This window comes from Strix uralensis, chromosome 11, assembly GCF_047716275.1.
Source record: "Strix uralensis isolate ZFMK-TIS-50842 chromosome 11, bStrUra1, whole genome shotgun sequence".
NCBI lineage: Eukaryota > Metazoa > Chordata > Aves > Strigiformes > Strigidae > Strix > Strix uralensis.
Window position 1 is genome coordinate 11,873,674 of NC_133982.1, and position 14,038 is coordinate 11,887,711.

Consider the following 14,038-nt stretch of genomic DNA (forward strand, 5'->3'; position numbering starts at 1 on the left):
AACTTGGCAGTTCCCACTGCCTTTTATTTTGACTCAAAACTCAGGGCTCAAACACCCTCCTTCGGGAAGGGGTGGGATTTTCAGAGCCCTACGAGACACTCAGCTCCCCGCCTGATGCTGGACTTCTTGATGGAAGTGTGCTACAACAGCCAGCACTTCTCCAGTGCAAAGACAAGGCAATCGCAGCTTTTAATGCAGCAGAAACCCCAAAGGGAGTGGAGCCCGTACTGAAGCCCTCGCTGCAAATCCCATCCGTGCCCAGCGACAAGCGCTCCCAACGGCGGCAGTCGGAGGCTGCACACAAATATAGCTGCAGGCATCTTTCCGACTGCTGCAAAGGCAAGTTTAAAAGCAGGATGTTTGGCTGAGCAGCTCTTCCCTCAAATAAACACCCACAACCTTACTCAAAACAGAGAGGCACCACTCTGGGAGTACTTGAGTCGCCGTGTTTCCAAGAACCCAGTCCTGATTTTTCCCCTCCTCGCTCCAGGAATGTCACCGGGCTGGACGGTACCTCAGGAAGGGAGTGATGGCCAAAGCACTCCAAGGGGCACGCAGGCATCCCGGCACACACGGGCACGTGTTTTCTCATCACCCCTTTTGCAGAGAGCTGCTAGGTTGAGCTAGACAGAAAAATCATGTTTCTGAAGCTCTGAAACGTTGAATTGTCTGCTTCATCTTACCAGAGGAAAATAATTCAAGGTATTGGGGTGACCTGATACTTCAAGTCTGGGAGCGCATCTGTGTTTAATGCTCACTGTTGCCTCTGTAGCACCAATTCAAGTCAGTCTGGAGACCACAAACGTCTCCAGTCACGTACGACTCGGCACCACTCACAGCATCGCACCGAGGACATGCCATCCCATCCCTGTACGGTCAGTTAAGATGGGACAAAGATACAGCACTTTGGAAAACCATTTCTGCTGCCTGCATGTTACATCCTTACACAATATCTCAGCTTATTCACATGACATAAGCAATAAATGCAACTTTAAAAGGGAAATCAGTAATAAAAGCTCCAAGATAAGCCCATACTGTGTCCTTCAGGTGAATGCACCCACCGAGGCACTGGAGAAAGGCTCTTCCCCTCTGTTAGGGCAATAAACCACCACCACTCCCATCTGCGGCTCCATTTGCCATCCGCAGGGCTCGACCGAAGGGCGCTGCCTTGCGTGGCTGGCAGAGACCTCAGCCTAGGTGAGGAGCCCAAGCCAAGCTGTTAATCCCAATGTATGCTTTAGTACAACCCCCAGCTTTCTAGTTTGTGCTGCCTGCGCCATTCTGGAGCACTAAAGGATGGACCTGAGCGGAGAGGTATTAGTTGTTAATGCTTTGACCAATTTTGCCTGCAGTTAAATCCTCAATTTGTTTGCCTGCCTTGGAAGCATCCTCTGAATGCCCCAAACCTTCCTGGGTGTCTGAACAGGGTGGAAAACAGGGCTTGAAATCCCAGTAGAGGCTTCCCGTGCTCAACACGCCGCAAGTACTCAAACCAGGGATCTGCATCGAGGCAGCCTCACCCGCAGAAGAGCTTGAGAAACAAATAAGCACCATGTCTTAACAAACCTCTAATCAAAGCAAGCTTGTGCTGTGATGGCCAGAGGCGGCCGAGCCATGGCAGCGAGCCGGGAAGCCGTGCAGCACATCCTGCATCCCGGTCCTCCCTCCGCACCGCCCGCCCGGGGCACCCAGGCGATGCTCCGACGTGGGATGGCTCAGAAGCCAGCCCAAAACCCCAGGCGTAACAACACCATGTGTTTCAAAGAGGACAGGGCCAGGAGAAAAAGCATTTTGGAGACAGGGAGAAGCAGGGGCTGAGCACGCCCCGGCACCGCGCGGTGCCAGCTTCGCCCTCGCCCGGCCCCTCCGCGCAGCTTGCTCCTGCCTCCGAGGGGAAATTCGCTTTTCGAGCCAGCTGTTTCTCATTGTGTGCCTCTTGCAGCCTGCATGGGGGGAAGAGAGCCTGCAGGGAAGGGGAGAGGGAAAAGGAGGGGCAAGAGTATTGGGATTAAAATAATATTGTGTAGAAATCTCAATGAGAGGGAGAAAAGGGGGGACGAGGAGAAAAACAAACGTTTTCTGCAAGGCAGCAATAGAGACCGGTGGTGGTTCAAACCATGGCTGATCTGGGATTAGCTTCTGGCTCTCAGAAATGTTCTGGTGTTGGTTAGTTTGTCCTTATTTAAACCCTGATTGATCACCCTGCATACATCCAGCCAGGGCAGCCCCTTGCAGTCGGCGAGATAAGGCAGCCCAGAAGCATCACCAGGAACGAGGCCTCTGTGTTTAACATGGACAACACGCTTCGCTCACATAAACCTTCATCGGTTTTGTGTTGGGCTCTGAAGCAACTCCCTTCAGCAGCCAAGACTTTGGGAGGTGACAGCCATTCCATTAACAGACTTTTTTTTTTTTTTTATTGCTGCTGCTTATGTATTTTTAAACAAACAACATTTGCAGCACACATACGTCAGGCTGGATGGGAGAGGGCTTCCTGCCCCACCGTGAGCAAAACCTGTTTGGTGACAGATCTGATCTAAACAATATTAGACAGTTTCTCACATTTTTGCTTTCGAGATTAAATAACTTTTGGAAAAAATAGATTTCAAGCCAAGAAACGGGAAACTCTGCAATATCATTTTTACTGTTTACCTTTTTGTAAGTAATAGCTACGGTCCAAGCATCTCTTGCAGTTGGCTTCTGACTGCAAAGACCTCAGTTGAATTTTCTGGGACCAACCACCCCTAAATCTCCGAGCCATGCAGGTCACCCATGGGCTCCTTCTGTCTGCAGCCAAAGCAAGCAGGAATCAGGCAGGGAGGGAACCACGTTTAGGACTGTATCAATCACACAGACCAAACCCAAGGTGACTGCAACCACCCAAAGCCCTGGGAGGAGGCTTTGCAAATGCTGCAGCAAACTGGTGACCCCCTCCAAACTGCCCAGCACCCATCTCCTCAGCTCCAAACACCTTGCAGGCCGGGTGGCCAACTTGCCCCAGCTCTGCATGCCTGGTTTTGCATGCAAGCTTCATTTAGGATAATTAAAAAGACAGCTATACCCCCCCCCACATCTACATATATATACATATATGTAGATACCTGCTTGCCTCCATGCAACTAGTGCACAGGAATGCTCAAGTGCATCCTCACGTGTGCGTTACAGGATGGGGGGTGGACTGGACACCAGCACATGCGAGTCCCTGACGGAGCTCCGGTACTAGTTTCCTATCAGGAATGAGCCCCAGGCATCCAGTTTCCTCGATGGCTTCGAAAAGCTATGCTCAGCTTTTCCTTCCTGCAGGTTTTAACGAAGTCATTAGCTGACGCTTCCCTGTGAAGCAGCGGAGCTTCACGGACAGCAGAGCTCAACATATAAAATACCAAGTGCAAGCAGCCTTTGAAGCGAAGCCCTTCAAAGACAGACACATACCAAATCCACTGAGGTTTTTTACACAAACAAATTCAGCATGGCAAGAGCAAAACTAATTTGCAAAAATCTTTAATGTTAAAAGTCTCAAATGACCGACCCTTTCAAGCACAGCTGAACTCAATTCAGCCCTAAAGGTCCATACTGATGATTCAACATGGAAAAGACCATGGATATTTTAAAATATGTGGCTGTAATTACCTGGAAATAAAAAACTCCTCTAATTTTCCTGTTTCAGAGGCGAAGAAGCTGCCCAGGGCACTCCTATTCTAAAACCAGTGATGTGCGAGTGAGTTACTTTTTTTTAAAAAATATACTTTTGCTGACATTTCCCTTTCATTAAAATAGCTCAACAATGGGGGGAAGAGCAACTCACCACGCACATAGGATCTTTACCTTACTTTGTACTCACAAAGGAATTTCCTTGCCCTCCCCTGGGGTGGAAGTTTCCACAGTCACACGCGAGTGGCTTTAGCAGAGCATCCCATGGCATCCCAGAAACCGGTTTGCTCCCTTTTTCCAGGAGATGGCTGTAAATCTTTTGAGGGGTATAAATCAGCTGGGCTAAGAGAAGACAGATGTGCCGCGCTGCCAAGCGGGTGCGAACGGCCGCCCCCCTCCGCACTCACCCCGACGTCCTGTGCTGCGGCTGCCTGCAGACCCAGAGCCGTCCCCAACGCTTGGCACGGCTTCAGCCGGGACGTCTGCGCCGTGCCAGGGACGGACAGAGGCTCTCGCTGGGCAGCACAGACGCCAGCTTCCAGCACAGACCATCCCTCTGTGCAAGAGTTGAAATAAAGCCCAGCACCAACGGAAAAGTCGGATGGATTCCCACGCTGGGAACCTCCTGTGATACTTTAAAGACAGGTCAAGTCAGACAAGGGTTTGTTCTGGGGTCTGGTCTTCCAAATAAGCCATCACCTGGCTCACTGGGAAACAACTTTGGGCTTCAGTGGGGCCGGGATGTCCCCACCAAAGACACCGGCTTGGGAAGCAAAGCACACAGCATATCACCAGCTCACTGAGGGACATGAAGTGGCCTGACGGACTCCTCTTGCCCACCCCTCATCCCAGGATCATCTCATCCCCTGCAGACAAGAGCTCACACCACAGGAACGCTGATGGCTCTGACTGAACTAGGAGGATGGGGACCAAGGGACGGAGTAAGAGCCAGAGCAGTCGCACCCTGGGATGGGGACCCAGAATGGGAGCAGCCCTGTGGCTTGGTCCCCTCAGGGGCTGCCCAAACCTCTTCGTGTTGGGAGGCCACGGCTCCACGCTGGCAGGTACCAATGCACGATGGCCATCCCACCACAGGGATCTGATGGGCTCATTCACATCACGTTAATCAGTTGCCACTGATGGTTACAGCAGGTCAACGAGTTAGTTATTGCTGTAATTCAGACTGACCGACCTATCCACTTCTTTGCATGCAGCGTTTCCCTAAACTCCCCACAGGAAAACTGGACAAAAAGGGCAGAAAACATGACGCGAGCGGACATGTTTGAGGCATCAATGTCAAAGCCCCACGTAAGGCTTTTGCCAAGTGCTGTTGAGCTACTCAACACGAGGCACCCAACAGCATCCAACGCTCCCTGCAACACTCCTGCGTTGGCACGGCCACCCCAACCAGCTCTTCCCCATCCACTGGATCCAGCGAGCAGAGACTGGACGTGCCTGGAAGCAACACGCATCCAGTGTCCTCACCTGCACTCTGGAAACCCAGCAGAAGCCCACCTGAGATGAAGGAGAAAGCCCCCAACCAGGTTTTGCAAGCTCTGGAGCTAACTAGAGCTGTCACCCTTGCCCAGCTCAGGCCCCAACCATAAAACAAGCTCCACAATGGTGTTATTTATTTTTTTTAAGTCACAAATTATTTCCAGCAGCAGGAGGGTGGAAGGATGCAGCGTGCTGGACCCTGCTCGCCGGCACCCAGCCAGTCTCATAAATGGTTGGCAGTCAGCAGAGCAGCAAACCCATTTCTATTGAAATGAGCTTGTTACTACTAATTTTTACTGCCTTCCCGGTTGATTCATAAAGTTTTGTTGGGTTTTTTTGTTCGGTTGGGTTTTTTTGCAGATCTCAGAACGCAAGTCCTGAGACACTTGGGGAAAAATAAGCCCTGGCCTCCCCACGAAGGGCTGCTCCTGCACCCTGGCACAGACGTTTACGTCCCCCTCAAAACTACAGCATTTTGTTTTCAGAGCTTCATAAAATCTTATTAGAAAGAGTTCTCTAGTTTTGAAATGGGGAAAATCAAAACCTCATGGGTTCAGTTTTACCATTATCAGCCCCGTGGCAGAAACAGCTCAAGACTTCAATGGCAGCTGCAGACACACATTTTACAGGGACGGTTTGGGTCTGAGACATAAACTCCCCGTTTTCACATCTGCTCCCGCTCTCCACAGCTGGATGCACCAAGTTGTTGCACTGGACAAAACCAACCAGATCTAATCTTGGAGCCTGAGCTTTTTATAAGTACCAGCAAGTATTAGCTGTGAGACTCGGCACAGCTCTGCTCACTGATCTTAACATCTGCATGGATGTTGAGAAGAGCTCCTCTCTTCAGATGGGCAAGGACAGCCAAAGCGATACACCCTGCAAACACCAGAAGGGCCACAACAGTTTTAATCCATCAAAAACCCCAACACAGAGACTGTACAAGGCAACACACACGCATTAGGACACGAGCTGAGAGCACCACCAGCCAAGTCAAGCCCAGGAGGTGGGTGCTACCGGAACAAACCCATGCAGTGTTGCCTCCCCCAGACTCATTTATGCCTGTGTGATGTTTCAAAGTGCCTTTAACACTTTAGTATGGCACTTCCCATATGCTTTGCTTATTGCTCAGACTTAATTACTGTAAAGACCTTTCCCTACACATTTGTCTCCCTTTTCCAAGTGTTGGACCCTAAAGAAATCTCCAGCACTAAGCACAAGGCAAGGGGCTGCTCAATGTAATTCCACAGTTCCCTTTTTGCAAAAACTTGTGTTATGCCATGGCTTCTCTAGATCTTAAGATGAAAGGGAAAAAAACCCCACATATAGCTCATTTTCGCACAGAGCTCACTCAAAGAGCAACAGATATAAAAGCCACAGGAAGAGTTCAGGGCACAATGACTGTGTGTGCTCCAGAGCTCAGGGGGAAGACGGAACGGTGCTCCCAAAGGCATCGCTGGGGACCAGTGACACCAACGTCATTTATGAAGTGAGGGAAAGCAGAGTCAGGGGAGTCCCCTGCCACCACTGTCCGTGTGCAGGACAGGGCAGGCAGGGATGCTCCGAGATCCCACAACCTTTCCACGGGGGGAGACGAATCAACTGCCTCATTCTTCCAAGTGGACAAACTTGCATTTTGCCGGCACAGGATCTCACAAACGGACCGTTGTCTGAGCACAGCGCCAAGCGCTCGCCCCCAGAATAGGCCACGCTTTGTAACAGCCAGAAGGAAAAAAAAAAAAAAAAAGGAAATAAAGGAAAGAAAAGCGATGTTCTCTGAACAGCACATCCATCCCTGCGGGACCCTCCGGAGGCAGGTGGAATAAATCTAAAGACAACGCAGTGTTATCGTCACCCACCAACCACACACCCACGTGCTACACCTCCGTGCAGGCATCTACAGGGCTTTTTTGCACACCCTTCAGTCAATGCTTTTTTCTTCTTTACTAAATAGACAACAGCGGTTTGCATCACTATGTGTGAAAGCATAAAGCAGCTGGCATTTTTTTTAAAAGTCTTTAACATTCTTTGGCTACTCAAATGGAAAAATCTTAGCAAATGAGACCTTAATAAATGGAAAGAGCTGAAAAATAGCCTTTATGCTGGCACGTTTTGCTCCTGCTAATGGAATACGTAGATAAAACCGACACAGTTGTGTCTCAAACTCTTCCGCAGTGCTGCTGCGAGAAATAATTTCCAGTATCGCTGGTGTGGTCCTTGCATTGAGAGATGCCCCCGCAGCAGGATGAAGCCCCCAACTCCTCCTCCGGCCTCTAAAACACAGCCAACATGAGGAAAGGTCAGCCTGATCCTCCTCAGCCGCTAAAGAGCACTGAGGAGGAGGAACATCTCCAAAGCCACAAATCCCGAATGCAGGCGGAGGAAGGGGAGGGCAGCAACCAGCTCTTCAAAGCCCAGGCGGGGAGACGGCCAAGCTGCAGTGGGTCCAGCTGAGCGTCGGCATCCAGCTGGGAGAGCAAATGTGACATGAGGGCACTCGCACGAATTGCCACTTGGGAAGGGAAGGAGGGCTTTGGTCCAGGATTTGCTCTGGGAACCGCGCTTGGAGCAGGATGGGGAGGGCTGGGGGATGCTGCAGGGCAGGACCACGCGGGCTCCGCTGCAAGGGGCCCATCTGGAAAGGCCTCCTGCTCCCCCAGGAACAGAAAACTGCTGCAAATTGAAAAATAAATTCTCCACTGATCCCTCTGTCTTGCGTTGTTGGGAATTTTGACTTTTTGGCAGGTTTCGTACATGGGCTTTTATAACCTGAAATGCAAAATGCCGAGAAGCATCACAGCCCGTCTGTTCCCAGCCAAAGTTTGTATCCCCGTGGAGAGGTAGGAACAGGTTTTATTGTATGAAGGAATTCAGGTCTGGTCAGGGTTAAAATTCTTACACATTTTAAAAAAAAACAACCAAACAAAAAAAAGCAGTATGTTTGTTTACCACCAGCTAAACAAGGAGTGCAGATCGCAGCCAGACCTCTGCATTGCATTATTTCAGGGTGGCTGGCTGGGCTGGCCCGGCTGTGACGGGGCACGGCGGAGAGCAGCTGGCTGCATCCCGACGCAGGGCCACAACGCGCTGGAGCAACACGCTGTCACGGCACCATCACGCACCCTGGGCACCGTGCTGGATCAGTGCGGCCACTGCTCAGCCTCCCCGAGTGAGACACAACCCTGAACCCCAATACAGGCTTAACCCCAGCGCCTTGCGTACCCGCAACGGGGGGGCTGGAACAACCGCGCGGCACTGCTGGGGAAGCAAAGCCCAGCACAAGCTGCTTGCCTTGAAACGGCTGAAAAAAAAAAGGCTGATTAAGGAGATGCTTGGGCAGGAAGAGGGCTTTGGTTTTAATTGCAAGTATATCCTCTGATGCTGCTGGTATTTTCCCCACAACCAACGGCGGGGATGACGAACCAAAGCGATGCTTGGTTTCTCACCAAAGGAAAAGCACCCCCGGGAAGGGGGCAGCGGGGCAGCAACATGCTCCAGAGCTTCAACACTGGAGACCATTTAATCCGTGCTCCAGTCCCAGGAGCTGCAAAGGCCATTACAAGTCAGCATTTAGCAACTCTGGAACAGGTCAGCCAAGACAGGCATTTCCATGCAAAGTGTTTTTGTCCTTACAGAAAGAAGGAAAAAAAAAAAAAAAAAAACCAAAACAGGAATTCAACAGTTCTCAGCATCCGAAGCCTGGACCCCAGCGCTGGCAGTGCATTGCACAACTCATCAACATCCCCTCTCCGAGCCCTCAGCTCCCGTAGCAATGCTTTTTTCCAGGCTAAACACCCACTTTTTGGGGGAATCAACCAAGGGAAAGGTGTAAAACAAGAGGAAGAGTGAGCGCAGCCCGCTGCTGGAACAAGCACCATCCAAAGATGATGTCCTGTGAGCAAGGTGGGACCTCGACGAGCTGACTTCCCTCCTCATCCTCGATCGCCACCCAACACCTCAGTCCCCGCACAGGCTGGGGAGCAGAACGCTCCTCTCCTCCCTCCCGGAGCCCACGGCACGGCAGGACACACAGCAGCGCTCGGCGGGGCTGGGAATCACAGCAGCCACGTGCCTAATCCCCGCCGATCCCAAGCACTTTGGAAGGACAAAGAGCCGAGTCTCCCTTGCCAGTAAATTGAACCTGCGGTTCCAGGGGCTCGAGGCACTTCAAAGCCTGCAGCAGCCTGGCCAGCAGCAGTAAAGGGATGTACTTTTCGGCTGTTGAGCAGCAAAGTAAAATCCACACAAATAAGCAGTGTTCCAAAAAACCAGGTTTAACCATCAGCAGCTCTGAACGACGGGGGATGTTTTTCCTGAAGGTTTTTTTTTTTTTTTCCTTCCTCCTCCTTTCCAGTTTGTCTTGGGGTAATTTTTTTTTTTTTTTTCTATTTCTTACTAAAACACATCTCAAGCTCCCACACCACACAGCCTTTTTGGGTCTGAGCATCCTCCAGAGGTAAAATGCTGAGTTAGGTATTGGAGTCCAGGAAAGGAGGTGCCTTTGATGAATAGCAAATCTACAGACTTCAATCGTTTCGGTGAGCGCCACAGATTTAATAAGTTATTTCCGTGGAAAACCTTAGTAACTCAGTTATGAATCAAGCCTATAAACACCTCTCACTCATCAAAGTGCCACAAAAAAAATCTATTACTGTAACTGTGAATACAAGCCTCTCTCTACAGGTCCCTATAAGAAGCCAAAATTCCTCCTTCAAAACATTCACCATTTTCAAAGGTCATAAATACACTATGTCCAGTATTCAGCAAATCCGTTTAAAAAGCAAAACACAGGCACAGAGAAAAAGTAAAGTTCAAACAAAGACGTACCATCAGATACGCACTGTTTAAAACACACAACCGGACTTACATCAAAAGAACTTTTACTACCTAGAAAGCCATATCCAACTCCTAATAGAGTGCAAGAATGTAATGTTTTGGCTACAAAGATTAAACTAATTTACTTTTAAGTAACTTGCTTACTTCCTGATGTTTCTTTTTTAAAGTGTGATGCTTAGGTGCTTGGAGAAGTAAGGGACGTGATTATTCTGTGATTCAAGGCCAAACATCATAACTACTCAATGAACCACAGACAAAAACATATTTTATCTGGGTGTTGTACTTACTCCAGGAACTTCTAGGCTGAAAACATCCCAGCTAGCTGCAAGAAGCCATCCCAGTTCCAGGTAAGAGAAGGAGAAAAAGGGCAATTCTCCCTCCTTCTCTGCAGAAATGTACAGAGAAGTTCAGTGTATTGCCTACAAGGAAATGGTGCTGCCCAAATACTGCCCATGGTACATTCATTTGCATCATCCTGCCCAGCTCCTTCACAGCAAATTCTCCTTCAGAGCTGGGGAGCTGTGTGTACACGCACAAATGCGGAGCTATCATCTGCAAAGCAGCTTTAATCCCTGCATTAGGCACAGGGCCAAATATCGGTAAGACCAACCTTCCACCCCTTGTGCACCAAGCCGTCTGTGTCACTCCAGACAGATGATCCTAAGGCTCTAGCAGCTAGTTTTGCCTTTTTTTTTCCCTCCTTCTTCTGGACAGATCTGATCATCCACATTTTTCTAACTGCTGTCTGTATTGGAGGGTTGAAGCAGTAGTATCAGCCATCATGACAAGCAAAAAGATGTTCTTGTACGTGAAACAATGCAAGCAATGGAGATGGTGACGGGGGAGATTTCAGCTCAATTCACAGCTCTGCAACAGCAGACACATCTACCCTGGGAAAACCACTGACTCCCTGGCTCCTCGCCGGAAAAAACACATGGAGAGTTTACCACCGTTTCATCAGCTCAGATGAAGAACATCACCGGGGCTGTCTCCACTAAAGATGCTCCTCAGGGCAGGCAGGTCCCTGGGACCCAGCAGCCCCAGTTGAGCACAGGATACTGTGGGAGCTCCTCCCATCCTCCCTGCTCGGCACCATCAATGCGCTGCCCTCACAAAGCATTTCTACAGCTAATAACAACGGGACATTTCTTCATCTCCCAGCCCAAAAGATTCCTTCCCTCATGGAAGACAGTATTTTGGAGGCTGGGGATGATGCTCTCTCACTGCACAGGATGCAAAGCCTCCAAGCAACCTTTATTTCCCTCCTTGGGAGACCTTCAGCACAAATCATCTCTTTTCCCATCTTCAGCAAATTCCCCAGTGGTCCATCCCCCTTCACAAAACTAATTTCCCTTCCCCACGTTACTAACCAGGCTCAGCTCAGAATTAATTTCGAGACCAAAAGGCTTGCACTGTGAGCTCGTAACCCGTAGGACATTTTTTACGAACAGGTGTTGCTTGCTTTAGAAACCCTTCTACAGCTGCACGGCCACTGCCAAAATTTCATCCTCCTTCCGGAGGCCCGTGCGTTGCATGGATGGGGTCACTGGCACCTCTCTCCTGCTTCTCCAGACAGGACATTGGGCTCAGGTGGCAACACAAAGGTGTGTCGTCACCAAAGTGTGGTCATCCCCAAGCTCTACAAGAGTAAGCTCCTGAAGACTTCAACGTTACAGCTGTTGGGTTTGGTGGCCCAACATGAATTGCCCTCCAGGGTTTTAATGAAGAAACAGCTGCGTGCAGGGAACATCTTCCCCAGCCTTGATCTAAGGTGCTCTTTCTTCAATTGGTAAATAAGAGTGTATTTGCTCAGTCTCAATGCTCTGGGCAACATTTTTATGCATATTAACAATCCAAACAGAGCACTCTGCTGGGTTATGTTGCTCGTGGATGAAGCACTGCCATCAACAGGCTTTGGACACAATAAGGAGCCCACCCGGCTGCAGGATCAATGATTGCTTCTCTTCCCCTTCTGCTCCAGAGAAAAAAAAAGTGTGTGAGCTGCAGGAGCTGCCACCTGAGCCACCCACCATGGTAAACACAAACATAATGCAAAAAACCCTGCAGCCCTCCCATAAATCTACAGGCTCCGGTGGATTTATCACCAACCCGGAAAGACATTTGTTGTAGAAAAGAACAACACACCTGCACCCCTCTGACAGGGACAAGCTGAAAGCCTGGGGATGCCGTCTCTGAGAGCTTCCCCACCTTCCCTTTCAGGGATTAATTCTGTGATTCACCCTGTAGTTTGCAAAGCTGCCTTTGATGTCAACCCCAGGCAGTGCCAGAACCTGCACATGAACGAACCCAATGCAAAGGCAGGTTGTTGTTCTGAAGTTCTCCCAACCATCGGGAAGGATGCTGCTGCGCCGTCATGCTCTCCGATGGGGATTCCCACATTCATGGCCGTCCACGGCCACATGGGGAAAACCTTCACACCGAGCAAAGAATTCCTCTCTGAAGCACACTGGAAAATAGATGCACTTTATTTCCCGTTGGCAAACTAAAACTATGGAGGAAAAATGTTTAATATAAAAACATCTGACAAAGCACCTCCAGGATGTATTTTTTTGCATCAAAGAAGCAGCTCTTGGCAACAGGCTCACTCCTCAGACAAGAAATGTTTTTAGCCAAACCCTGATTGTTATAGACTGCACGGGGTAAGACATGCCAGCAAACTTAAAGTTAAATATGAAAGAAAAAGGAAACCAAAACCATTACTGGCCCAAATAAACATCTGTCTGTGATTAAACTGGATGCACAGATATGCTCTGCCTTTTTTTTTTTTTTTTTTTTAAAAATGGATTTATGTTTCTGCAATAGGATGGGGGAAGAAAGGACAAAAAGGCTCCACAGTGCTGCTGGGTCAGACTGACCCATCCTGCAGCCCCCAGCCCACGGTGCTGCCACCCTGACCCAGCACGCACACCCGGGGCCATGGTGGGAGCCCAGCACCAAGATGTGCCGAAGCCAGAGGCAATCATCAGGAAGTTGCAAACCCAACATTTCACCCCCAGAAGAAACTGCCGCCCTATTAATGAGAAATCTTTTTTTTTTTTTCTCTCTATTAACAGGTAATTTCACAATCTCTCCCCCAATGTGGAAAGGGCAATGTTTGCCCAGTTTCCACACATATCCGCCTTACATATTTAATAGGCTTTTTTTTTTCCTACTCCTAACACACAGGATCTTCATAAATTTCCTTGTTAGCATAAATCCTCGCAGCCTGTTATTTCTGGGGGGAGAGGAAGAGAGACGTTCACTTTCTCCATTCAGTGGGTTTTAAAATATGCTTCCTTAAGTTCATCCTAAATATTGCTGGAAGCAGAAAAAACCCTCCAGCTCTCACTTTGGAGCCGTGGCATCGCTTCAGCGGGGCTGAGTCATCAGTCGAGATGGACGGGCCTGCTCCCACCTTCCTCCTCCTTTCAGGGGTATGGGGACCCTGCTCCCCAAATCCAACACCCTCAGTCCCACCATTCCCCTGCAAGCAACTTCTCCACCTTCCCAGGCCTTGAAAAAAATCCAAAATAATTTAAATAAGCTCCAGCCCATTCAGTGTCTCTGTTTCACCTCTCTCTGTTGATTCACAATTATCCTCCACCAACTTTGGAGGGGGTAATACAGAATATATCACTGAGCAAAGCTCATTTTTACGTGGAGCCCATCATCTTCTAGACTTCAGCAGAGCTGCTCGGAGCAGACTCACACGTGCTCTTCCACTTTCAGGTACAGCTCCCCACAGCTCCGCAGCACGGAGAGGAATTAATCACTCCTCCAGCAAACCACCAACTCACAATTTTTTCTTTCGGATGCACATTCCCAGCTACAAATGGGTTCACCAGAACTGAAACTCTTGAAGAGCTTTAAGCACACTGGAGGCAAATTTTCAGGGTCTAAAAAAAAAAAAAACCCCAGTATTTTTTGAAAAATCTAAAGCAGCACCTTCCCTGGGCTCCTGCAAAGCCTCTTGCTTCTGGTGCAAACCCCACTGCTGTCCCCACTTTCCTCCTGCCCTTCTCCCGTTCCCAGCTCCCCCTTCTCTCCTGGTAGC

The 14,038-nt window shown here is 49.5% G+C and overlaps 2 protein-coding genes across 2 annotated transcripts in view; one reads left to right on the forward strand and one right to left on the reverse strand.

Moving 5' to 3' along the window:
- SMAD6 (SMAD family member 6) overlaps positions 1-14,038 on the reverse strand; it is a 44,046-nt gene that overhangs the window by 20,111 nt on the left and 9,897 nt on the right. The window lies entirely within an intron of this gene.
- TIPIN (TIMELESS interacting protein) overlaps positions 5,511-14,038 on the forward strand; it is a 312,013-nt gene continuing 303,485 nt past the window's right edge. Inside the window, exon 1 of the mRNA XM_074879927.1 lies at positions 5,511-5,522. The gene's annotated coding sequence lies outside the window, so the exon portion shown is untranslated. The remainder of the gene's footprint in view (positions 5,523-14,038) is intronic.